Source organism: Talpa occidentalis, unplaced genomic scaffold (genome assembly GCF_014898055.3).
Source record: "Talpa occidentalis isolate TD23 unplaced genomic scaffold, MPIMG_talOcc4v2.1 talOcc4.16, whole genome shotgun sequence".
In the NCBI taxonomy this organism is placed as follows: Eukaryota; Metazoa; Chordata; class Mammalia; order Eulipotyphla; family Talpidae; genus Talpa; species Talpa occidentalis.
Genome location: NW_023601653.1, coordinates 30,364,948 through 30,392,139, shown reverse-complemented (window position 1 = coordinate 30,392,139; position 27,192 = coordinate 30,364,948). Strand labels below are relative to the sequence as shown.

Genomic DNA, 27,192 nt, shown 5'->3' with positions numbered 1-27,192 from the left:
CTGACTACCTAACTCTGGCCTAGATGCTTTGCATTTTGAATTCTAGGTATAAATTACCACAACCAAAGTACTCATCATCTCTAATTTATCATGCAAGTAATCAAGACACGTAATTAAACTTCTGCATGACAACTAAAAAAGGACCGATGAGATCATCAACACAATTTTTAAACTTGAATTAAGAATGACTACCAAAAATGATAAAGTATGTTGACAGCTCTATATGGAAAGCTTAATTGTATAAGAAAATTGGATCAATATGATGACAAGGAAAAATTCTTACTGAAGACCCAAAAAAAGCACTAGTTATAACAAGTATCACTGATTAATTTCAATTTATGAGTTTAAAGAGGTCAATAACTATTCGTATGAATTTAGAAGTCCCAAATGATAATCAAATAGATAAGACCTTACTAGTTAAAACATTAAATATGTTAAGTAATCAACTTCTTAAATGAATCTGTTTTTGCAAAGGGATTTTTCCTCAATAATGACAGGGTTATTATTTTTTTAATTCCCATATCCTAACCATAAATTTTTAGATAAATAAACATATAAGAACCATAATTCCCCAAATAATAAAATCTTGAAAACAAAGTATTATTTATATCATGCTGAATATTCTATATTAAAATTTTAAGAATAAGAAAAAAATAATAAAGATAATAAAAGGAATAAAAAATACTGCAATGAACCAGTCAGGGAAATTAATCATAACAGATACCTGAAAGGAAAAATGCTTAGAACACATGCACAAGGTAAAGTAGAGAAATACAGCCATATCTAATCAAATCTCTGGATTCTAAAACTAAAGTTTCTCAAAATATGAAGTTCACAAAATAATCAGTAAATAGATGTCAACTGCATTAGAGAATATATACAACTTTGACTTCTTCTACAATGGACAAATTTAAAAAAAACTCCACAAGAGTCAACTTACTGTTGACTTAAGCAACTTTAAATTTAAATTTAAACTTTAAATTTCAAATAAGTTTTGACTATGTAGGTGCTATAATATCTTATATAATCAGACCAAATCTGGAGGTTTAAACTTTCCAAATCACAAGTCACCTAACAGAATTTCAATTTCAAAGTAACTAGCATTTAAAAAATCTGGATTGTATAAACTTCTGAAAGCAGAATTATTAACTCCAACCATAAATGATACATTCCAGCAGTTGAAACCATAGGGTAGAAGAAATACAAAGTCTGATGAATGGGGAAATGTAGCAGTATCACAGAAGGAAGGGTAAGAAGTATATAAATTTAAATTTGCCCAGGATAATTTACAGTCAGTCCATATGGAGCCTGATGACTCAGGAAAGGAGAACAATAAATAAAAGAGAAAATAAGGTTAAAGAAAGTTTAAACCAATGATAGGATATTTTATAAGCATAAAATCAAAAGAGATAAAAATTAAGGTCTTCAAAAAATGAGCTACACAATCCAATCTCAACATTTAAAATAATAAAAGTAAGGCAGGAGAGAAGGAAAATAGAGGAAACCATCAATAATTACCAAATCATGGTAGCTATAATTAAGGCAAAAAAGTAAATGAAAAAGAATTAAACCTTGCCTGTCTAGAAACTGTTGAGAAATAAAAATAAGTGAAGAAAAATGGCATATACAAGTTGAAGTAAATGACAGGAAATAGAAAAACTCAAACACAAAAAAGAATTCAAAAAGGACACAACTTTTAGGACTAAATGCCATAAAGATACAAACACATAAAAATCAATAGTGAAGGAATATCATAGTATCAAGATCAAAATTTCTATGGATAAACCCATGTTATTAACCAAAAAAAATATATAATCAAGTTAAAAAGGTCTTCTGTCTAAAAAGCTAGAAAAGGATTCCAATAAATGATGTTGGACTAATTATAAATTTTCACTTCAGTTACTACAGATATCCCATTGAAATAAAAACAATTCATACGGAAAGAATAAAACCATAAGAGCAAAGATATTAAAACTGCGGATAGTATAGAGAAGAAATTCAACAAATTTCTGAAAGATGATCATAGATGTTAAACCGACAGAGCAAGCAGAGAAGCTACAGCCTCATTATATGCAGGAAGGCTGGAACTAGTATGTCTAACAGGACCTTAGAGAACTAAAAGATAAGGGGTGGGCGTAAATAATAGGGTTAACAACAGGAGAAATAAATATTACTAGATGAGTGTAACTAGATGAGTGTGTATGAGACAACTATATTTTCCACCATTACCTTCAAGCAGCACTGAAAACAACTGACATCTATGCCTAGGTAAAAACACACTCAGCTTTTCTCTAAAGAAAGTGAATGTCTAAAGAATACTACATTAGTATGCTGATACAGAGTAGTTAAGACCCCCTCATTTGGTATAGAGAGGGTCCACAGTCTAGAAGTGTCCCTCTTTCTTACTCTTAAGATGATGCCTACCAAGATACAGGTCCCACCTACCCTGTACTATCCTGCCCTCAAAGGGCTCTGGGAGAATTCCTGCTCCAAGGGAAGATATAATAGGCAAACAGTTCAAGAGAGGGAAGAGACCCGTACCAAAAACCCAGTACTTCTTTCTAAAACATGAATGGACAACCAAACACCACCAGGCAGATCAAAGAAAAAATAACTAAGCATGAAAAACATTTATAAAAGCAAATATAAAAACTCATCAGAGAGGAAAAGGAAATGGTTGTGGAAACACATGGTATTTAAAAAACAAAAAATCTTTTTTAAAAATTCATGGCTATCTGCCCTCCCCCCAATATTAGACAAAAGACTAAAGAAAAAATTCTGTTAAACACAGAGTAAAGATACTCACAAAATTTGAAAGTATAGATGGAACAAGCATGATCAAAACAAGAGAGAAAACATTTGCTTACTGAAAAGTAAACAGGCAAACAAGATGAGGGGAGGAAATCGAAGACATAATAGAAGAAAATTCCTAGAGTTAAAAAAGAATCAGTTTCAGACTAAAAGACAACAGAGGGAATAGAACAAATGAGCAAACAAAAATATCCTATACTACCTCATTACAAACTTTGTAGCAGAAAGATGTAACAAAGATCATAAAAACTCACAGATAAAACAAACAACAAACCACCTTAAGAGGATACTGAATCAGATGACATATCATTTCTAATCAGCAGCTCTAGATGACACTTAATAACTGAGCAATGCTTTCAGAGTTCCTAAAAGAAAATTATTTGCCATCTACAATGGTGTACTCAAATTACTGATCAAATGTAAGAACAAAAAAAGTTCTTTTCTACTTTTCAGAACTTGAGAATGTATTCCAACAAAAAGATCTAGTAAATTTTGGGAGAAAAAGGAAGATCTATGATAAAGTGGACCCAAGTCATGCAAAAGGAAGTTCCAAGAAAAAAACCTAAAAGACCAATTGCAAATTGAGACAGAATTACAGGCAACTCTACATAAACAGGGAATATACTAGATAATATGTACTGGGTATGGAGGATGGGATGTGGGAAGGGAGACTATGATAAAGGCACATATAGTACAAGAAAAAGTGGGTAATTAGAACATCAAGAAAAACAGGAAGTCATGTTCAAATATTTTTTTAATTCAATGGCTAAATTTTGAGCAAATAACCTAGTGAGTAAAATGAAATCTATTGGAACTCGATTTTATCAACCATTTTCTTGAAGCGAGCCAGGAACTATTTAATGCCATTTGTGGATGAGAAATCATATCTGAGCCTACTAACTGACTTAGCATTCAAAATATTTACATAGTCATAATACTGAAACTATTGATATATAGTGATTTTTATCAATAATCAAGAATCTATGTACATGATAGTTGGGTTTGGGAAGTAAGGAGAATGTGTTCATCTAGACAATACATAGAACGGCTACAAGCTTCAAATTAAAAAAATGGAAAATTCAGATAATATCTGAAGTTGATAAAATAATAGAATTGTGGTTCAACACTCTATACAAATTAGTGTATTATAAAAACAACATAGCTTCCTTTGAAGCATATCTATATATAAACTCCCTCCCTCATGAACTCCATCTATCCCTTAAGAGGATGAAAAGTTCTTTAATTACAGTTTCTTTCAGTTTAAAATAATTTCTGTTTGGTTAACTTAGTTTTAAAGCAATGATTCTCTACTAAGGATGATTCTGCCAACCCTTCTCCCATCCCCACCAGAGGATATCTGGCAATGTCTGGAGGAATTTTTGGTTATATAATTAGAGAAGGTGCAGCAAGTATCTACTGGACAGAAGACAGAGAGGCTGCTATATATTCCACAATGCACCAGGACAGAGCTCATGAAAAAGAATTATCCAACCCCAAATGTCAATAGCACTAAGTTGAAAACTTGGCTTTAAAGGAAGTCTTTATACTTTTATAGAAAAGTTTTCATCATTTCTCTCTCTCCTCATTCTTCTGATGGTATCTGAACATAAAGGAAAGCTTTTGTTAGCACAGGAAGTATTGTGATTGGCCTGAAAGTAGGTCCATGGACCACCCTCTGGGTCCTCACAGGACCTTGAGGTTTGGCCATCAGCAGTTATAAAGTCATAATGGCATGTGCTGATAAGTATGTTGTAACAGCATGCAGAGGATCTCCTCTACTTGGCCCCACCTCACCATCTGTCGACATGAACTGAGGACCTCAAACTGCCTCCTCTATGCCACCCATGTTGACAGTTAAGGCAACATTAGCTGCTTAACAAACAAACCCCAAGTTTTCAGTAACATCACATAATTAAATTTTCTAATTAAAATAAGTCTATTATGGGTGCTACTGTTTGTTGCAAAGTTTTCTCCCACCTAGTAATTTAGGGACTGCAGATCCTTTTAATCTTATGGGCTCTCCCATCTCCAAAAGGCCCAGCCTCTGCATCTGTCCTTGGATTGGGAAAAAAGGAAGAGAAAGAGCACCACTTTTCTGTCACCTCACCTGAAAGTGACTTCACATCATTTCCATTCACATTTCACTGAGGAACACCAGTCAGATGGCCCCACCTAGACGCAAAGACGGAAGCCAGTTGGGAGAGCCGAGAATGGCTAAGAAACATGTCCTGGCTGAGGAACCACTTCCCAGTGTAAGAGAAAGCACAACTTTTGTTAGGCGTTGAGCTGAATCTGCTCTCACCACAATATTTCTCCCCTCACAATAGTAGTCTTATGAGAAGTTTGCTAATTCTCATTCTGCTAACTTCTAGCTCCTTCATTAAAAATTTGTAAGAACTTCTAGATTTCTTTTGTATCAAATAAAAACCACATAAAATGCAGAGGGCACATTTCTAGAGCTCATTCTACATAAATATACCATTTTCTCCCCCTGAGGCCACTTCATGTACATTTAGGGTCATCCAGAACAATAAGCTAGTAAGTGGCTTAAACATCTACCTCAAGAGTCTACAGTATTCTGCCTCTCTAGATTGCTAAAATAATAGGAGCAAGTAGGAGAACCCTTCCATTATTATCAAAGAATATTTACTAAGAACCCATATCTTGCAAAAACAGCCTAGCAACTGTAGCAAACTCCAGCTCCAATGCACAGCACTGTTTTTCTTTACTTCTGGATTGCTGATCTGAGTATTATAGTCAAAATAGGCAAAGTTAAAGTCAATAAAGCTAGTCTTTGGAAGTCCCTCACCCTATTCTCCATTTGAACACTGTGCAGACCCAACTTAAAATGGCTCAACTTAGGATTTTTAATTGTACAATGGTATGAAAGTGATATGCAGACAGTAGAAACCCTACTTCGAATTTTGATCTTCTCCTGGGTTAGCGATATGTGGTAAGATACTCTCCTGTGATGCTGGCAGTGGCATAGAGCCACAGCTCCCAGTCAGTCACCAGATCACAAGGGTAATCAACTGACACCCTAGAGTGTACTGTGTTCTTCTGTACAGTAGTCAATAAACTGAGGATATATTCAACACTTTGTTATAAAATAGGCTTTGTCTTGGATGATTTTGCCCCACTGTAGACTCAAGTAAGGACACTAACAAGGGGAAAAAAAATCTAAGCTATGTGACATCTTGATACAAAGTATATTTTCACCAATTCATGTAGTCAAAACAAACTCAGAAAGATCACATAGAACTAGGTCTGTTGTGAGAGGCAACTGCTAATAAACAATACAAAGCTGTGGTTAACAGGAGTAGCTCTTAAGTTAAAGGTCAGGTTAAACCTCAAATACGAATCCCATTGGCAGACTTCACCACCTACTACTTAGCCTTTCTATGACTCAAGGCTCCACTATCTATTACTCAATGTCTCAACCCCTGATGTTTTAAAAAGAACAAGAAAACAGACTGGGGGGCGAGAGGGGGAGCTGTTGTGAGAATTAAATGTGATAATATGTATCAAAAACTTCTAAAGTAGTAAAGTAGTACCTGGTACATAGCAGTCAACCCATTATCACCACCATAACTACCAAGACACTTTCAGGAACTGTAATACCATCCCTCTGAATCTGTCTAGTTTTTAACAACTCTAACAAAAACTTTCTCCTTTTTATCTGAAAAGAGCCTTCAAACTCTAAAACCATTTCCTTTTTTCTTCATCCTCTGTGAATATAGATGAAAGAGTAACTGGTTTATCATTTAAAGACTTTTTAGCCTTTTTATAATAAAATTCCCTTCCAAATATTATACAAAGGACAGATTGCTCCATGGATGATGAACACTTAAATAAAGCTCACAAAGTATAATGAAAAATTTTGAAATTCATAAAAGAACAAGTACTGAAGCAAAAAGCTTAGGTAAGGAATGATGCTCAAAAAATACTGAATTCTAGAATAAAACACAGCAGGTCAAGAGCCTCCATGGTTTATAGTCAGTCACTCAGGTCACTTTACAAAAACACATAGATGATATTCTTGGTCATTTTTTTTTTCATAGTAGCATGAAAATCCCATTTTCTTCACAATGAAAGGCAAGAGAAATTTCTTCAAAAACAAATTTCGTAGAGAAGAAAGGCTGAAAAGATTCACATTTTCAATTACACTTAACCTTTACTTTAAAATTTTGAAGCATCAGCATTCCTTATAATCCAAAACATTAAGTAACATAATTAAGCTTCATTTCTACTAGAAAACAGTATGCTTGATTAAAAAAACCTAATCATATAAAGTTTTGATACTCCTAAGTTTAAAAGTAATATCATGAATCAACTCAAAGGCCAAGGAGGCATTAGAGTTCATGATATACCAAGTCCTAAACACAGAGAAATGTTTTAAGTAATTTAATTTTTGTTGTGGGAAAGAAATTTAACTTTCGTTGAAGTTCTATGTGTTAGATACTGAGGTAGGCACTTTCATACACATTAAGTAATTTCATTCTCTTAACAACCAAGTGGGGCAAGGATCATTATCCTCCTGTTACAAATAAGAACACCAAGACCCAGTGATTTGCCAAGGACACTTGCTTCTGTAAGATGCATCAATTCCAATTTTCTGTTTTTAAATTAATTTGTCAGTCTTTTATAGAACTATATAACCTTGGGGTTACATTTTCACAACTCTGCACATGCACATGCTCACTAGCCCTCTCGAGTTTTCTGACCCCTAGTTTAATTCTCTTGTTTTCATTGTACCATTGCACCATTTTCTTCCAAAACTCGTTAGTTTGTATATGGTGTCCCTTTTTAATCTGGGAAAGGCAACAGTTGTGAGAGTAATAGAAAAGTCTTCATGTTGCTGCCATGACAGATTCAGTGTTCTTAATCTGACACGATTTGCTTAGCTCAATTTAAGGGCTTTGATTCATGCTTTTCACTCTCTAAGAACATTTGCTTCTCTTCAGATACACAGCTTTCATTCAAGACCTAACTCAAGGATTTCCTCCTCCAAAGAAAGTTTCCCAGATTAAACTGCCTGTTCCTCTCCTCCCAAACCAACATCCTTCCTTTATCACTTTACTGCTTGTATCTAACTTGGACATTATTACTTGCTCCTCTTTGTTCTGCAGCGATGTATCTGGAATTACATTTCTTTCATTCAACTATTCATTCAACTATTAAACATTTGGGAGCATCATGCGAGCAAAACAAAGTCCTTGCTATCATGGAGGGCTTACATTATTTGGAACTTTAACAAAGGTAAAAATAACATAGGGTATGAGAGTATAATGTTCCAGGTCAAAGATTCTGAAGCTCTCTGAGGATAGCTCCCTCCCTTGCAAACATGGTAACATTTTTCAGGGAGAAAAATTTCTTCCTTATGTCTCCCAGATGAGACCTGCCACTCATTGTTTTGTCATTCATGCTTTAATTCATCCTCCTGAAGGATTTATAAAGTAAAACCAAGTTTAAATATATTAACAGCACACACTCAAGAATCCTACAATTTTGTCCTTTTAAAAAAGATACTTTTGTAGTGCAGATTTTGTAAATTGATAACTCTCACTTTTAAGCTCATGCTAGTTTCATAAATCAAACAAACTAAAACATAACCTCATTACACAGAATTGCATATCTATCCCTAAAGTATATTTTAAGGTTTTTATTTAAAAAATCAACCAATGAACTAGATACTGCCAATTATAAGTGCCATAAATGTATTGAAAGAAACATACTTGACAGTCTCTACAATAAATAACATTTTAACTGAAAAGATATAGCAGCATCTTTTCACAGATCTAAAATAGTATGATTCAATGAAAGAGAAATAACCATGACCATTTTGAATTAAATAGGCATTTCTAAGCACCTGTGTACAATGTATTGTGGTTCCAACAGTTCACATGGAATTTGACCGCAACAATTTAATCTCCATAATTAAAGACCTAAAAACTCGTTCTTAGGTTTCATCTATTCCCTTTCCCAGCACTTTGAACAGTCCTATAGTCGTTATTCCATACATAATTGTATTTAAAAAGGATAACAAATGTTAGAAGTTATTTGTACTTTTTAATAGAAGACAATATAAATGGCCTTACTTTTAGTTTCCTAACCTGTTTGATGAAACTAGCGTGATCTTAACAATTTCACTGAAAACAGATTCTAGCAGGCACAGAAACTGACCACAGTCACTCAGACATTATCAAGTTTAGCTGACTCCCAATAGGATGGTGAAAACCTAACAAGCAATTCACCCACGTTCCTCCACAATTCTTGCTCCCCCTGAAATCCTAAGGGAGTTAAACTTTTAAATTATTATTTCAAAATACTTCAAGTGGATCTAATTCGAGGCTAAATTCCCGGGGAAGTTCATAAAACCTAATAATTCTACCATGGACGGGGCATTCCAATACACCTTAGCTGTCATTTAAGTCTACCTGCAAGAAAAAGACAAAAGCTTCACTATTTGTTTAAAGCAAATAAGCTTACATCATCAGTCAGGTAAGTTTTCCCATCTGTTTATGCCGGAACCCAAGTTACTGATTATTTGCGACGGCATTTAGATAAAATGAGATTAGGTTATCTTCTGCAACGCAGATCTCTCTCATCAATAAGAGTGTTAAATAAATGACTTTTGTGAATGGGAAACCCACATACACTGTTGCTTCGCCTCGGCCAGTCTTGAGTGGGTGGCTCCATGCACCCAGAGCACGCTCCGTGTGAAAGCTCCTTCGACCCTGACTGCGCTCCGGAGAGAAGGCTTAGAAACAAACATTCAATCTGAAAGCACAGCAAAGCCTTCACCTTCCTACGTGTCAAGAAAGTCACAGGCACTGGGGTGTAGAGAACCACAACGCGTCCCTGGGCTCTGCATGAGCGGGTGCGGTCTGCGGCGCGTGGCTCAGTCTCCCGAGGGGCTGTCACAGGAAAACGGGAGCCCTGCTTTAGCCGCACCGAGCGACAAAGCGCCAGCTCTCGGGGCGCGGGGGTTTCCGGCGAGATCCCGCCATCCGCCCAGCCAAACTTCACGCCACAGACACTCGGGGCGGCCGAATTGCTCGCACCGCTCTCCCCGCCCCTGCCACGGTTTTCTAAGGTGCAGACGCACCTACTGTGGGCCCCAAAACCACCCTCGCCAGTTTTTCGGGTGCCCCGCTCCAAACCTGGACAAAGGAGCGAAAATGGAACTCGCGGGGCGGGTGGTCGGGGGTGGCCCCCAGCCGCCAGCCGCAGGGCAGAGCGTGGGCTCGGGGGGTGCAGTCCCCGGGAGGGGTGCGGACTCGCCGCCCCCGCCCCCAACTCAGGTACCCCCGCGACACTCACCGGTGCGGAGACCCCGGGAAGGCAGGGGGCAGGGGCTCGGTTCCTTCGGAGCCCTGCACGCGTCCAGCCGGACCCCAAGTTCTCTCGGCCGCTGTAATGGGCGGCAGCTGGATCGCACGCCCAGACCGAGGGCGCTGTCTCCCCGCCGCCGCGGCGCTGCCGGCTCTGGCCGCGAGGGGGGCGGAAACTCTGGCCCCGCGGATCTCCGGCCTGGGCGGGCCCCCACCTTCCCTCCGTCTGCGGGCTCCCAGCGGCGACTGCAGCCGCGGCCAAAGCTATCACTGCAGCCGCTCGGGCTGCCGCTACCACTACGGTCCGGCGGACGGCGCGTCGCAGCCTAATGCTGTCATCCGCCGCGTCGCCGCCTCTCCCGGCACCCGGAGCCGCGAAGATCCTTCACATTCGAGCGCCCCCCCACCCGCGGCCCCGCCCCTCTGCTGGCGGGCTCGGGTCACGCCCCCTTCCCGTCACGTGACCGCGCGCGGAGGCGGCGGCGAAGGCGCCTCCCCTGCCGAGCTGGCGGGAGCTCGCGCGGGAGCAACTGTCAACGCCTTGCCCTGCTGGAGCGTTATCGCCAGCAAATTGGCCCCGGACGGCGGCCTCGGGGTGAGATCCCACCGCCTGCCGCCCGGCGCTGTGACCTGCGGAGGCCTGGCCTTCCGGACCGGTCGTACCGGGCCCTGACTCATCTGAGGCGACTGCACAATAGGGCTCCCTGTTCAGGGCGCAGGAGGACCCCACGCCCACTCGGAGGCCCGGACCTGAGACCTGCCTCCCCCGGCCTCGAACTTGGCTGAAGTTTTAGACAAGCACGGGGAAAATAAGGCATCGATCGTGGTGTCTGGCTTGAAAGGCAGTGACATGTTCCTATTTCTAGTAGCACGTTAATTGTGGCATTTCATTTACTGTTTTCTTTATTAGAGGTTTTTCTTCTTGAGGAAAGGATGGTGCATTTCAATTGCCCTGGGATGAAAATAGCCTGGCAAACTTGTTTTTATTCCTAGTCATGTTCAAGATCCTTCATGCCAGTTTTAGAGTCTTTAAGTTTTACAATGTGTTAGGTTGGTGGCAGTTTAAACAGATGCACAGGAATTGGCAGCTATACCATATTTAAAATAAAGCCCCAGTTCTTTATTTTTTCAAGCACCTTAACGTTTGGACATAACCTTTGCCTTCCTTTTTTAACCAAGTAAGGAGGAGTCCTACCCCCCACCCCACCCTGTTGATGAGAGGAAAAGATGATAAAACACTAGTCGCCAAAAGAAAGTGACAATACAGAAATAGGGGAGGTGGAAAAGCAGAAAGATCTTAAACCTTGCAAGGTTTTTTCTTAAGCAATTCTTAGCTCATCACATTTTCTTAAGGCTTCGAAAGCATTCTAATCAGGTAGATACTTTGAAATGGATAAGCAAAAGAGGTTAAAAACCTGTATCATCCTTACTAATATTTCACAGAGACTCTCAGAAATCATGGATTTTTAGACTCACCATTATTTTGTTACCCAAGGGAGAAAACAGACACTGTCGATTGAACTATGCTATGCCACTGACTTTGTTAAAAACATCTTGAATTCAGAGATATTAAAATTGGAAAAAATGAATCATAGCATTTATGAGATATGGTAATGAACTGGTAGTGGTAAGATTCTACAGGTTCTTTTCTCTGAAGTCAGATTATACTTGTAGTTCAAATAAATACAAGTTTTTTATTCTCTGAATGAAACAATTTCAGCAAAGCTACTAACTTTGGAGTTTGTCAACAAATTGAAGCCTATCTCCTATTTTCTAGAGCAGAATTTTTCAAACTGACTCAAAAATCTGTTTTTTAATGAAAATAGGCTAAAATATTAGAGAGCTTTGTGAATCTTTTGTTATGCGAGAAGGTGAGAGTATGCCCTAAATTGTGATTTAAACTGTGTTACTTACTGTGATTGAAGTTGCAATCAAAAATAGATTTGAAAAAAATAGCTCTGGAATATAGATAACACGCAAAACATCCATCTAAGCTCTGTTTCTGTAGTGTTTTCTCTTTAGTCTCTGAGACTAAAGATTAGAAAAATGAGGCAGGGCCTCCCAGATAGCGCAGCGGGTTGATCGCAGCTCTGTGAAGCTGTCCGCAGACTTTGCAGCGCTGGTTCGATTCCTGGCTGGCCAGGGAGATACCCACATGGCACAGCAGACCTCTCCTGTCTCGCCTGCTGCTCCCCTCAGCAGTGTCTTCGGTCTGTCTGCCTGTTCTGCTCCCGGCTCTGTCTCTGGTGAATTCTCTCACCCTCCTGCGCCTCTGGCCTGTACCCCAGTATAAATAAATACTGGGGTATAAATAAATCTTTAAAAAAAAAAAAAAGGAGGCAAATTGCCCTGCCTAATCTCCTGCCTGAGTTCCATTTTCTTATATAGGCTGTTGAAAATATATGGTCATTTACTGAAATGGAAAGCATTGCACTGAAAGCAAGAAAGCCTAGGTTGTAGACTTAACTAATTAGATTAGATATATGTGACTAGATAAATTACTTTCTGCATTTCAAGTTCTGATAAAAGTAGGGAGTTGGCCTACTTGCTCTTTAAGGAATGATAATCAACATTTTAAAAAAACAGATGATATTCACATTTGAAACAATTAACCATGGATTATGCAATAACCAGGGGTTATGCAAACTCGTCAAACTTGCTGTAACTCTTTCAGCCCCACTCAAGAAAAAAAAAAATTCAGAATACAAGTAAGTGAAAGTGAAATTATTGTAGGAAAACAAATTTTTGTGTTTCTTATAAATTAACTATTGCTATTTGAGGTTACTTGTGGAGAATAACTAATGATTTGACGTAACTGATTGCACAACTGATTGCAACATAAGTTATATCAGTATACTACAGTTGAAAAATATATACTTTCAGATCCTTTCAAATCTCATAGTCTTTGATTCCAGGAAATGATCGTTCAGTCTTGCATTTTCAACATAATCACAACATAAACAAACTGTAATAAGTGATCCTGCCCTACAACTGAAAATTTTCAGATAATTCCCATTTGCTGTGTTAAGACATATACGTATATGTCTTAAAATGATTTTATTTATTTTTTTTTAATTTTTTTTTTAATAGAGGCATGTTTTATTTTATTTATTTGTTTGTTTGTTTGTTTTGTTTATACATGCACTGGGTACAGTCAGAAGCACGGGAGGGTGAGAGAATTCACCAGAGCCAGAGAGGGGAGCAGAGCAGGCAGAAGGACCGAAGTACACTGCTGAGGAGATCAGCGGGCGGCAGGAGAGGTCTGCGCGCCATGTGGGACCCTCCTCCGGTGGCCGGGGAGCAGCCGGGGATCGAACCGGCGCTGCAGAGGCTGCGGGCAGCTTCGCAACCCAGCGCTCAACCGCTGCGCCACCGGGGAGGCCCCTTAAAATGATTTTAAAAACACTAAAAAATAAAATTTATTATAATCAGTTTTAACTCCACTGAGAATTGATTTCTTTTGCCTATTGTTTAATTACATATTTCTGAGAGTAAGACATTCTTTTTTCTAAACCAATTTAGCACTGACAGACATGACAGTATTTCCACAGAATATAGTTCAATCTTGACCTACTAAAAGATTTGGCTTGAGTGTTTTCTGTTTGTTTAATTTACCCAATTAGACACATATGTTAGCAAAGAATGTTAATGAAGATTTTAGGTTAAAATCCTTATTTTCCAGAAGAAGAGTGAGACTGAGAACAACCTCAAACAAAATTAAGTATTCAACACAATTTTGAAGACTGTGGTAGAACATAGTGTATTCTTGGTCATGTGACCTGCTCTAGCAAATGATTTATACACAGATGTGACACATGCTAACTGCTCTAAATTTGCTTTTTTTTTTTTTTTTTTGCGCCAACCAAATACTTTATTCAAGAGCAACTTCCTCATGAATAATCATATACAGATCCTTACACTGAGTGTCCATTCATTCAAAACTATTATGATATAAAGTCAGACCACTCCTAACTACCTTCTCATGTTGCAAGACCCTCCATGAAATTATCCATCCTGGGCTTTAAAGCTCTAAAATATCCCCTTTTTTATTTTATATAATTTTTACATCCTTTTTCATTTTTGCACAATGTATGCATTTTCATCTTGGTTATATTTCCCATACAATTCTAACCCCCCTTGTTTTGACCCTAATCCGTTCTCCCCTTCTTCCCCCCATAGTGTGTCTCTGGTTTATAAGTTGCTTGTTGATTTTGATTTTTACTTTATTATAATTAGTCTTTACCCTGGTCCCTTATGTAGGTTTTCTAAATTCCTGCTATGAGTGAGACCATCCGGCATTTTTCTTTTTTTTTCTGGCTTATTTCGCTGAACATGATCCCTTCCAGCTCCATCCATGTTGCTGCAAATTGCATGAGTTTATCTTTCTTGATTGCTGATTAATATTCCATTGTGTATATGTACCACATCTTCTTGATCCAGTCATCCATTTTTGGGCATTTGGGTTGTTTCCACAGCTTAGCTATTGTAAATAGTACTACTATAAACATAGGGGTCCAGGTGCCTGTTTTTTGGGTTTTTTTTCCCCGTGGGACCCTTGCCAGTGGCCGGGGATCAAACTGGTGCTGCAGAGGCTGCGGGCAGCCTCGCAACCCAGCGCTCAACCGCTGTGCCACCAGGGGAGGCCCCAAGTGCCCTTTTGAATGAATGTTTCTGTGTCCTTTGGGTAAATACCTAGGAGTGGAAATGCTGGATCATATGGAAGCTCCATTTTTAATAGGTTGAGGAATCTCCACACAGCTTTCCATAGTGGTTAGACCTTACTGCTCTAAATTTGAATGCAATGTTCAGGTCAATCTCTTAGTCTTAAGCAGCCTGCCATGAGAAATGTATGTTCTAAATGGAGAACCATAATTAAAAAATACAAGGAACAGATCTAAAACTGAACTTTACCCTAGGGCAGCACGCAGCAGCTGAACTTCAGCTACCATTATAACATGAAACAAGAGTAAAACATAAATATTTGTTGTTCTACATCACAGAGGTATTTGAAATTGTTATATAGCATAAGCTCAAAAATCAGCTAAAGTTAATTTGAGTCAATAGATTAGTATTTCAGAGGTTCAATGTACTAGAGACCAATATTTAAACTTTTTGTTTAATAAAATAATAGACATCTATAAAAGTCAACCAGATATTTGGTAAACAACTAAATTTATATTAAAAAGTAATCTTTATAAAACCTATACATTTGCTTGCAAAATATCTGTATATTGATTTTAAGTGTGTCTACTTAGTAGTATTTATCTTTAAAAAATATCCCTCAAAGAAAATTTGGATAAAGTATAAAGAAGAAGATTGGCTTCTGTTACTGGCAATATTGTGGACTAGGAATCTCAACCAATGAAAAATCACGGGAAAATGTTTTTAAGCTTATTAAATATAATGATGAACTAGCAATAAAATAAATTATTAGGTAAAATAAAATAAAATTAAGGCAGAAACTTGAGTGGAGAACCTAAGGTCAGCCTTTACCCCAAGGACATTTGCCAAAGCCAGTTAATATGAGCTTTGTTTTTCATGACCTTAGATAAAACTCCTGACCGCACACACACACATACACACACAAACAGAGAGAGAGAGAGAGAGAGAGAGAGAGAGAGCGCGAGAGCGAGCACTGTAGTTCCAAAGATTGATTATTCCGTGTAAAGATGTACAAGAAATAAACTTATCCCTTACCTGCATACACATCCCTCCTCCAGAGTTTACGAAGAAAATAAACTGTCTTAAAAACTGGTACCCAGCAGATAGGGGAGAAGAAAATCATTTTTGAGAATTGGGTGTCACAACCCAATTTTAACACATATGGGTAACATGCATTCATAGTAACTGATTCCAAAACACCACAAATTGGTAATTTAAGGATGATTTTTAACTGATAATAGACTCAGACATCTAGCAGAAGCAAATGACAATCCTCTCTCTAGAGGAACCCATCTTCAAGTAAAGTTTAAAGAATGACCATAAATAAAATTCTGAGGAAAATGTGCAGCACACATTTAAAAAATTAATAAGCACAGAAGGAAATAAGATACCATCAGCATGAGAAATGGTACAAACATCAGACATCAGGAAGAGATTCAAAAGAATCTCAGATACTGAAATTATCAGGCATAGACTATAAAATAACTATATAAAATATGAATAAAGAAATAAAAGATAAGTATGACAATATGTACGTAAAACAAGAAATTTTAAAGAATGCCCAAAAAATATTTGAGGAAAAACCTGAAAGAATTAAAAAGCATAAATTATTAAATTTAAAACTTAGTGGGCAAGTTTAACGGCCTGTAAACAGGACACAACAGGAGTACTATCTAATAAGCTGGGTGATAGAGATGAAGAAATTATCCCAAATGCAATAGAAAATGAAAAATATAAAAGACTTTTAAGTGACATGGAAGACTTGGTGAGAAGATTTAAAATAAATCTAAGTATAGCTTCAGAAAAACTAGAAAAAGGGTACATGGGGCAGAGACAATATTTAACAAGATAAAGATTAAAGACTCCAGCCCACAGTTTAGGAAGTCTAAACCCCAAGGAAAATGAAGACTAATAAATGCACACTTAGCTACATCATAGTGAGACTATAGAACACCCAAAACAAAGCTGAGGAGAAAAAAACCAGATTATTCTCAAAATGCCTGGTAACTGACTTTTCATCAGTAACATATAAACTAGTGAAAGATATCTTCAATAATATCTTCAATGGGCTAAAAGAAAATGACTGTCATCCTAGAATTAATACCCAGTGAGATCTTTGAAGAACGAGACCAAAATAAAGGCAAGCAAAAGCAACACTGACTATTAATAGATTCTCACTTGTAGAAAGTTTAAAGAAATGTCTTTCTGGGGGCCTCCCTGGTGGCTTAGGGGTTAAGTTTAAGGGCTATCACAGCTGTGGCCTGAGTTGGATCCCCAGCCAAGGAGCTAACCCACATGGCACAGCAGACATTTCCTGTCTCACCCACTGCTTCCCTTAGCAGTGTATTTCAGTAAAGTCTGCCTATTCTGCTCCCCATTCTGTCTCTGGTGAATCCTCTCACCTTTTGCACCTATGGCCTACACCCCAGTTGTTCTTCACAAAAATAAACAAAATCTTTAAAAAAATAGAAAGAAACAGATATAAGGGTATTTTTAAGAAGAAAGAAAGAAATGTCTTTCTATAGACAAAACGATCCCAGAAGGGAAGTGGGTGGGGGTTAGTAAATGGTGAAAGGATGAATGGTTGTGAATGGTGACTGATTATTTGGCAATAAGTATGGTAAGAAAATGTAATCTTTGGAAACTACACAGTGTGTAACTAACATTACTTCAATTTAAAAACAAAATTTAACAAAAATAAAATAGATGTCTAAGAGTTGAGACTAATGGAAGACCATTGAAAGTGGTAATTATTTTCATAAATCCAAAAAACTTTATGCAGGATAATAAGAATTGTTAAAATATTTTAATGTTAGCTATATTTTTAAAAGAAAAAACTCATATGCCTAAAATCAGATAGAAGTTCAATCAAGTTTTCATTTTTATTTACTGTTAAACAGACCTCATCAGGCCAAGTATTTCTCCCATTTGTAGTGCTGCCTCCATCTGGTATATGATTCTAAAAACAAAAACACTAAATCCATACAAGCAAAACTATATCAGTATATTATTAGTATTCTCTTTTTAAATTATTGTACTAAAGCAGCATTTTATGTGTTTGCCTTCATAATGGCATCTTTATTTTAACTTTGCATAATGTACCAAGATGATTTATTAATAATCAGACTAAGAAATTAGCATATATTTAGATCATGATTTCAAGTGATGAAAAGCAAATAATATATTTTTTCACATAACTATGAAGCATTAATGATTCCCACCATAAAGTCTAAAAACGAAAGCGCATCATAAGGAATTATATAATTATGTATTCACAGGTTAAGGACAATTAAATCTTATTCAAAAGGTCTGCCTACTCTTTCCACCCACATTGCCTATTCAAAATTAGGTGCGTGCTATGACTTTTAACACCATCTCTGGAAATAGTTAGAAATTTATGCTCAGGGTATGAAGATTGACTGTTAAGTTTTAAATCATCTCAGATGGAATCTTAAACTTCAAATAAAATTTAGAAAAAAGAAAACCCATTTCTTTCTGGTAGCTATTTGGACTACACATTCCCAGTTGAAAATTTATTTTTCATTTCAATTTCAGGGGAACATATAGAAATTGTTTATCACAATTATGTAAACAATAGAACAAAGACACATAATTCCTTAAATTTCCAAAGTTTTAACTATAATGCAAAGACATTATTTTCTTGCCTAAGCTTTACTCTTTCCCTCAACCACATGAGATTATACAAAACACACTTTTATTTCTAGGATACTTTTTTGATAAAACCAACTCTATAATTTCACTACAGTATATCCAAAGAACTTTTATTTCTTTATATTTTTAAACATATAAGAGATTGTATATTATTGGTATAGATTATTTCAGTTAACTGTTCAACTTGTATTCATACATTTATAAACTTCTTGAGAAGTCACAATTCAATTTTTTTATAAACAGGTTGTACATTAATTCTTCCAACTTAATGTTATTAGTTTTTACTGGGTCCAAGGCCCATTTTATTTATGAAAAAATGGCATCAAATATTTGTAGTTGTTCCACCTCTTTCCTGAAATGAATGCAAGAGGCCTCACCCTATAAACTAATAATATTTCAAAACTGTCATTTCTGTAGCTCTCTGATGGGAGTGAAGGTTCTGTACACATAGCATTATCTAAGTAGTAGCCATCAATCCACCAATGTCCACAAGGACAGGTCCTATCTGGATGCCTTCTCTGATAAATCTCCTAAGTATTTACTGTCTCTCTTATTCCTCCAGAATACTGGTGCACAGAGGTGATAAAGTGGAGAAGGAAGGCACCTACCTTGCATTCCATAAATGTCTATCTAGCGCATTCTTATCAGGTTCATACTTCTGTAGTGGATTCTGTTGATATTCTCCCCTAGTTGTTTTCAGTCAGTTATGGGAGCCTTTAGTCTGGCATTTTTAGATGCAAAACTGAGAGACTTGGGCCTCCTCGGTGGCGCAGCGGTTGAGCGCTGGGTTGCGAAGCTGCCCTCGGCCTCTGTTGCTCCGGTTCGATCCCCGGCTGCTCCCCGGCCACTGGAGGGGGGTCTCTGCCGCCCGCTGCTCCCCTCAGCAGTGTGCTTCGGTCCTTCTGCCTGTTCTGCTCTCCGCTCTGACTCTGATGAATTCTCTCACCCTCCCGCTCTTCTGACTGTACCCAGTGCTTGTATAAATAAATCTTCAAAAAAAAAAAAAGTGTTAAAAAAAAGCAATCATTAAAAAAAAAAAAAAAAAAACCAAAACTGAGAGACTTACCCCAGTTATTTCTTTAAACCTTGATCCCTGTAACACCCTCCTGGAAATGAACTGGAGTTAGCACACCTTTCCTTTAAAACTTGTCAACTCCTTTACAGGGATGGCCAAAGATTTCATCCACAGAGGCCCGAGGGTGATTATTTCCCACTAACTTCCTATTGTAGTCAGGCATCATTAGTATTCTAACTCCCTTAAATTCTTACAAAAGCAGTATACCATGTGAATATATTGGTCTTAATTAGGAACAAGGAAAATTCTGGAAGAAAATAAACTTTAGTAGACCAATAAAAACAAGGGGGGAAAAGAGAGGAAAATATTAGAGATTAACATACATTCATCAGGCATATCAACCAAATGCAAAGTATGGACCTTTTAAATATTCTTTTATAGAAAGACTTTAGTGAGATAATCAAAGAAGGTTTAATATTGACTGGAGAGTACATGCTATTAAGGAATTACTATTAATTATCTTAGGTATGATGTGATATGTGACTATGGTTTTTTAAATTCATTTCTAACTCCTTGCTTAGACACATGTATTATAGCTTAACCCTGCTTTAGACAAAAAATAATAATTAACCTTCAAAATACACAATTTCTTTTCTAAATCTGCAGGTAAGGTCTATGGAAATGTTCTTTACAACTACTCTTTGTTATTATCTACACTTAAGCAAATATAGTAATGATTTTCTCCTTATCACATCTGTGATTTTTTTTAGTAAAATTATTCAAATCAAAAGCAACTAATTCTAAGTGTTATTTGCTTTAAATCTTTATTAAGCCACTGTGAAAGGCCTAATATCATGTGACTTGTGGTAAGCAAATATGACTGAACACATTACCATGTGCAAATTTATATAAAGCATTCTGCAAATACAGATTACTGTAGAGCTGCTAAGAAGCAGATGTACTGATCTCCTTGGCATTCACATGATTCAGCTGCAAATAGAATTTGAACAGATTCCAAATGCACAACTGTTAAATTCATAAAAAGTAGCAAAAAATATCACGTAAAAGTTTAGACTTTGCCTTGAATAGCATTGTTATCTAAAAAACCAACAACACAAGAGCCCTGTTAATGGTTTATTTCTTCAGAGCTAATATTTGACAAGCATGCAATACTTTCATTTCATGCATAGTTTTTTTTCATCAGGTTAACAGTGGTAATCTAGAAATTATTGTGAGAGAATATTACCATTTTTTCCAATTAAAATCTCAACCTGACTTCAATATTATGAAATTCAACAGTTTAATTTGACTCACTAAAGTAGTACAGTGTAGAGAGTTTGAGGGCCAACTCTGAAAGCAAATAGATTTTGGTTCCACTCCTAGCTCCAACATTTACAGTAACTATGTAAATGTTAAGTCTCATTACCTCATTTGTAAGGTAGAATAAAAAAAATCTATTTTAAAGTTATAAGAATTAAAGAACTCAAGAAATACAACCTATTATGATTATTATCTTTTGTATGTGTGCAAAGGAGATTTGAGCATTTTAAAATCATTGTTATCAAGGTAACATTGGAGAAAGGAAAAATCTCTTTAACAAATGGTATTGGTAAAACTGAACAGCTACATGCAAAGGAATGTTGAGGTATGGTCCATCTTTTCCCAGTTTTTTCGGGTCTTTATCACAAATGGATATTGGATTAAATGCTTTCTCTCATATCTATTGATATGATGATAGGATTTTTATCTTTACTTTCATTTGTGTGGTAAATTATAGTTATTGACTTTTGGATGTTGGACCATCCTGTGTCCCTGAAATAAATCCCACTTTTTCATGATATGCGCTCCTTCTGATGTATTATTGAGTTCAGCTTGGTGAGAACTTGTTTAGGATTTCTGTATTTATGTTCATCAGGGATATCAGTAATCCTCCCTTTTTTGTGATATCTGGTTTTGATATGTGATATCTGGTTATCTGGTTTTGGTATGTGAGTGATGTTGGCATCATGGAATGTATTTGGAAGCTTTCCCGCTTAAGTTTTCGGAAGAGTTTGAAGATATGGATAAGTTTGTCTTTGAAGGATTAGTAGAACTCACTTGTGAAACTGTGTCCTGGCTTTTGTTTTACTGGAAATTTTTTTAAAGATGTATTTATTTATGCATAGAAGAACTGGGGTGGAAGCCAGATGTGCAGGGGGTGAGAGGATTCACCTGAGACAGAGTTGGGAACAGAACAGGCAGACTGACTGAAATACACTGCTGAGGGAAGCAGTGGGTGAGACAGGAGAAGTCTGCTGCACCATGTGGTAGCTTCCTGGCCTCCTGGGATCAAACTTGTGCTGCAGAGGCTGTGGATAGCTTCTCAGTGCTGTGCTTAACCACTTGTACCACCATGGAGACCCTGGAAAATTTTTTATTACTGTTTCCATTTCCTTGCTTGTGATTTGTCTGTTCAGATTTTCTATTTCATCCTGATTCATCCTCAGAAGGCTGTAGATTTCAAAGAATTTGTCCTTTTCATCTAGGTTATTCGATTTACTAGCAGACAGTTGTTTATAGTAATAGATTACTATTACTATCTTTGGAGAATCCATTCTACACAATATGACTAGCTGTATTTTCACTCTACTTAGTTGTGAGAAAATTACAAATGAACCATACATACACTTTACCAAATTTCCACTGATACCAAGGTTTTGTCAGGGACTGATGAATTCTGAGAATTCTACAAGATGGATAGACAGGCATAACCATAGACTTTAAAGGAAGATTTACCCAAGAATCTAAAGAATCCTCAATTCAATGTAGGGACCTCACATACCAAATGAAAGTGAAGGCATTTCTTGGATAACAAGGAGACAGACTCCATTCCAAGTAGATTTCTAACTAGACCTCTTTATAATACATGAATTTAACATTCTAAGCCAAACTCATTTAGTAAGTACAGTGGATGATAGTAAAATAAAATTTATCTCTAAGAACAAAGTAGTATAAAGCATACCTTTCCTTTTTCCAATTTGTTCTGGTGCACAATGTTGCTTTGCAACCCAGAACATCTGATTTATGATTTTTGATAGATATAAAAATTACTTTTTGTGATATCTATTTGGAAGATATTGAATGTAAAAACTTGATGGATTCAAGTTGAGTATTTTGGGCTAGAACAGTTACAGGTGATACAATGCTTTTATACATCATCTTCCATACTATTGATTATGTATAATTATTGATACTTAGGCTGATAACTGAAATAATGATATGGCAACCTCATCCCCTACTTTATAAATAGGTGACTAGAAAGTAATTTGTAATTTGTTTTATTTTTTTTTTTCATGCTTTATTTATTTGTTTGCTGGTTTGTTTGTTTTTTTGTTTATACATGCACTGGGTACAGACAGAAGCGCGGGAGGGTGAGAGAATTCACCAGAGCCAGAGCGGAGAGCAGAGCAGGCAGAAGGACCGAAGTACACTGCTGAGGGGAGCAGCGGGCGGCAGGAGAGGTCTGCGCGCCATGTGGGACCCTCCTCTGGTGGCCGGGGAGCAGCCGGGGATAGAACTGGTGCCGCAGAGGCCGCAGGCAGCTTCGCAACCCAGCGCTCAACCGCTGCGCCACCGGGGAGGCCCTAATTTGTAATTTGTATGGTATTACTTTGATACTCTATAGATCTTCAGTTTCCTTCAACTTCATGCTTTAATACTTGTTGAAACCCCTTACATACATCAATAAATTCAATAAAATTTACAAAATAATTCTAATTCTATCACTTTCTATATCCTGACTTTCTTTAGTAAGTAGAGGTTGCCTTCATTACCTGGACCTATTTGGTTACATAGACTATGGTTCCTACAGGGAAGGAAAAATAAAATATAATTCTTTACTTTTAGTTAATAATTTTCAAAAGAAAGATATTTTGGAGAGTAATATGAAAACCTGAATTTGAGTTTTAGGTAAGATGAAAATTTCTTCATTGGGCAGGTAGAGATTATTAATTTTTTTTAAAGTTACAAAGTTGTACATCAGGTATGATACCATTTTTATTAAATATATATTTATATGCACATACAGGAATCAATAAAGATTTAGAAAGATATATAATAACTATAATATCTGGATGGGGAATATGGTTGTTTTACTTTTCTGTTGTTTACATAGAGTTTCTAACTTTCTACTATGTATTTGCTATTTTATATTAACAAAAAGTTCTTATAAAAAAAAAGTATTTTTTCCAGTGAGCCACATATAGCTTCTGAGTCATCATCAAGAGGTTGATATGCCAACATGAGAGGCTATCAGGGCCCTAACCTAGCTGATTGCTTCTTCAAAGCCTCTCTTTGCTTGCTAATTTCTTTTGCTTATGCATCCACCCCATTGCTCAATAGGGCTATCTTAGCATTAGATCCATATAGTCTCTTCATTTTAGCAGCTATCACCAATTAGCAATGCCTTTGTATGTCTCTTGTTTTACTTGTATTTGGGCAGAAATCCTATTCCTTTTTTGTTTTTGTATCATCATATTCTCTTAGTATGCCTCCTATGTTCTGACTCCCTACTCTCCTTTGCAAGTTTATCTTTTACTACTTTTTCTGGAATTGCCCCCAAATCCTGTACACTGCCCTCTTCTCTTTTAAGCCTCACCTTTCCCTAGAAAAGGGAAAAGAAAGTGGATCTTTGGTCATTCTTTTTAATCTATCAAATATATATCTCTAATTGATTCTCTCTCCTGAGCAACACAATCACATATAACCACTAATTACTATATTCTTCAAATAGACATTTTATCATAAACATGTCTAAATTTTAAGTCATCATCTCTTTATTTTCACATTAATTTTTCAATAGTTTTGAATGCCTTCTGAGAGCAAAATTATGGGAGAAACTGAATATAAACTGTGGTGAGTAAGACAAACATAGCTGGAAATTAAATTGAAGGAGTAAATGAAGACCAGATCCTGTAGAAGTTTACACAACTAGGTTGGAGTTTCAGATTTTTTCACAGTGCAATGAGAAACCATTGAGTTGTTTTTAGCAAATACGACCTGATCAAATTTGCTTTTATAAAAAGATTAGTCTCTCTGTAGAAGACTAGAAGAGGATATAAGAAGTAAAGAGACAGGAGGATAGGGCTAAAATTAGGCCAGAGCTAAATGAGACTAGGATGGGGCTATGTTTTGGAGAAAGAATTTATAGGCTTTGATGCTAGCTTGATTTGAAGTTGAGGAAAAGGGAAGATCAAGATAACTTTCACAGTCTGGCTTCAGAGGTTGGAAGAATGGAAACAGCTTTCAGAGAAAAATTAAATTTTGGTTTTAAATATGTAAAGCTGGGGGAGGCTTTAAAACAAAGGGAGGGAGGGAGGGAGGGAGGGAAGGAGAAAGGTTGAGCTGCCTGAGACCTGCAAGTAGGAAAGTTAAGGTTGTTGGATACTCAGGTCTGAAGTTTTCAGGGGAGGTCTGGAGACATGAATTTGGGAATCTATTTTTTTTTCTGTACTCCCATCTCAGTGAATTCTACCACCACTTACAGAGCTGTCCAAGTAGAAATGCAGGGCTCCTCATTTTCTTTCTACCTTCCCCGCCCCCTTTCAAAACATAATTATAAGAAGTTAGACATCTGCCTAGATGTATTTTAGTATGGGAGTAGTGTAAAATTCAAGAAAATACTATTGAAAAGACAAAACAATTCATTAATTTATAAAAATCTTCAAAGGGACTCTCATTCATTTTTTATTCATTTTTTATTAATAGGTAAATCTATTCCTTTCCTCAGGAATTCTCTAGTAACCCCCAACCTCTTTCCTGATATTTCCCCTAGAACCTAGTCCCTGAAGCTTCTCTCTTCTTCTACCCTTTTTCAGCTCTCTATTTTTTCCTTAGATTTGGCCTCTCCCATGAAATAAGAATTATTCCTTTTATAAATAACAAATTGACAAAGCACAATTTCTTTTGTAGACAAGGGTGGGAGGAAAACTTGAATACCTTCTCTCTTGTTAGTAATTTGTTGCCAATTATATAATTTTATCTCTATTCTGTCTACTTCCTTATAATATCTGGATCAAGTCTATGTTCCTATCGCCACCCCCCTCCCCTCCGCTTTTGGTTAGTCCATTTTTTTTCACCTACAATAATTACTACTTCATTCAAAAAGTGTTTTCTGAAAATCTACATGTCCAAGCATATGAAAAGCATTATTAATATAGCAGTGAATAAGGGAGAAATCTCTGCTGCTACAAAGCTTACATTTTTTGTGTGTGAGAGAGAAAAGAATAAACAAAAAGATTTATAAGGAAGACAATACCAAGAAGTAATTTTAAAGGTGATAAAGTAGTGGAAGACTGAGTGTGACAGAGCTGGATTATCCATTAGCAGACTAAGAATTTGCTTAGGTAACCAGTAAAGACAAAATGCGTTGAGCCCACAGTTATAGTCTACTACTTGCTTTAGTCAGGGTCTCTATCCAGGAAAGTAAAACTCTCATCAGATAGATGTTTAGGGAATGTAATACTGGGAATGTGTTGATAATGGCATTAAAACATTTGAAAGAACAAATAAGGGAAAGTGAAGCAATTCAGTGTCTAGAGCCAGAAGAAACCATTACCAAACACATGGCTGGAAGAGTAAAGGAATAGGGAGTGTATCCTGAGCTAGGGGTTGCAGACACCTCATGTGAGCTGAGACCTTGGAGGAGGATAGGGCAGGAACTATGCAGGAGACACAATTATTGCTAGATACACTCCAGAAAGCAGTGATAGAGGCAGAGGAATACCCTGACTTCTTTCCTCTCTCCTTCTAAACTTCTGCCAATATCACCAGGAGGCACGCCTGAAGTCTGGAGCTCAAACATTTTAGGGCCAAAGCAGAGCAGAGGATGGGCTCTTTTCAAGAAAACAAGAAAATCACCTGCTGACTACTACATAATATGAGAGAATTGGGTATCATCTTTTCAGTGATTGGAGACTCGAGAAAACTTTACTCTGTTCTGCCAAGTATCTAGGGGTGTGTGCTATTTAAAAGAAGGTAGTATTTGAGCTAAGATTTGTTGCATAGAATGAACCAGACAGGCAAAGAACTGGTCAGGGATAGAGTATTCAGGCAGAGGAAATTGAATGTGGCAAAGGTCCTGAAAGAAAAATGAGCTTGGTGATTTATAAGGAAAGGACTTAAGGGAATTAAGGTGGTTGAAGCACACTGAATTGATAAAGAGAATGATATTAGATAGGGAGGCAGAGATCAAATCATGTCCAGACACCCCAGGATGAGATATTTGAATGGAAATAGAGTGAAAGTGAAAGTTATTAATAGAGGAATATTTTGCTTTGATTATGTTTTTTAAAACTAAATAATTCAGTTCATTATGTAGTTAGGGCAGAAGCAGGGGAGAGCAGTTAGAAAGCTATTGCATTAGACCGGTTGAAAAGTGATGGTGATGAAAATAAGATGGTTGTAGCTGAAGGGGAGAGAAAGAAGGTAGATTCTAGATATATTTCTAAACCTAGGCATGTAAGAGATGAGGGAAGAGAAGCATTCAAGAATGATACTGAAGTTTTTGTCTTGAGAAAAAGGGCAGATAAATGGTGGTTCCATTACCTGAGAATGGGAGGTAACAGATTTTGTTGAGTGAATTAAGAGTTATGTTTAAGATATAGTCAATTTATAGTGGTGTGACACATTAGATAAGATTAGAAGATAAGTCACATAACC

The 27,192-nt window shown here is 36.9% G+C and overlaps 1 protein-coding gene across 2 annotated transcripts in view; it reads right to left on the bottom strand.

Moving 5' to 3' along the window:
- The window catches only part of OSBPL8 (oxysterol binding protein like 8), a 118,564-nt gene extending 108,055 nt beyond the window's left edge, over window positions 1-10,509 (bottom strand). For both annotated transcript variants that reach the window (XM_037513946.2, XM_037513947.2), the window contains exon 1: window positions 10,135-10,509. The gene's annotated coding sequence lies outside the window, so the exon portion shown is untranslated. The remainder of the gene's footprint in view (window positions 1-10,134) is intronic.
- Between the last annotated feature and the right edge of the window lie 16,683 nt (window positions 10,510-27,192).